At 29.1% G+C, this 1,000-nt stretch overlaps 1 protein-coding gene across 1 annotated transcript in view; it reads left to right on the top strand.

Annotated features, from left to right (window-relative positions):
* The window catches only part of LOC106470028 (uncharacterized protein CG1161-like), a 29,260-nt gene that overhangs the window by 20,193 nt on the left and 8,067 nt on the right, over window positions 1–1,000 (top strand). The window lies entirely within an intron of this gene.

Genomic DNA, 1,000 nt, shown 5'->3' with positions numbered 1-1,000 from the left:
TTAAATCATGATATATTGTAAATAGAAACATTATCATTATGAGTGATAGTGAAACATTTGGTTTACATGAGATGAAAGTAGATTGACTGCTGCTTAAGTTAAAAAAATAATGACTCGATGTTTATCTCAACTTTAGTGATTCACCAAGTAGATAATGTTCAGATTATCTTTTTAAAATTTGTGGCAAAAGTTTTCACCAAAATATTTATTGTTTTTTTTTGTCACCAAGAAAGTTTTTTCCCACAAATGACTATCTCAGCATTAACATTGTATTATCTTAGGAAATCCATGTCAAAAATTACTCTTTAACAAAATAACTTCTTTGTTAAAAAGCTTGAAGATCTATTATTGGTTGCCTTGTGTGTCATGTAAGATGTGGCACTTGTGTTAAATTGTTCTTGAATAGCTATATAGATTAAACTTTTCTATATCTTGAGAAAACTCAAAACTGTCTTTGATAGTATAATCATTTCTAATTAATAGTTCTAACAACTAAATTAGAAATCCCATTAGTTCATGATTATATGTATCAAAGCCAGAATGAGAAGCAGTTGGTTTTATTTTGTGATACTTATATAGATATATAGATGTGCCAAGTTATGTAATAAACACAGATTTAAAAAAAAAAGTAATAAATAGTGTTTAATTTGTACTAATAACATACGTTAAAATACATGTATTGTTATACTATATTTTTTTTGTGTATGTTAATTATTACCTAGCTACAGAATACTTTCATCAGACCAGTCTGGTTAGACCAATCTTATTAGGCTATACAATATTTGAACAGATTTTCCCTCCTTACTAATACATATGGGAAGATCCTTTTCTCCAAACCCTTTATAAATTTTTTACTGATGGCTTGCAACTGTTTTTCCAGTTAATGTAAATTGCAATTATCATGCCCCCCAATGGCACCGCGTTTCGATACCAATGATGGGTAAGGCATGGATAGCCCTATGTGTAGCCTTGTGCTTAATAACAACAACACATGCAATTG

The sequence above is a fragment of the Limulus polyphemus genome, unplaced genomic scaffold (assembly GCF_000517525.1).
Source record: "Limulus polyphemus unplaced genomic scaffold, Limulus_polyphemus-2.1.2 Scaffold3779, whole genome shotgun sequence".
Taxonomy (NCBI): domain Eukaryota; kingdom Metazoa; phylum Arthropoda; class Merostomata; order Xiphosura; family Limulidae; genus Limulus; species Limulus polyphemus.
The sequence above is the reverse complement of the archived record's forward strand: the minus strand, read 5'-3'. Positions and strand labels throughout refer to the sequence as shown.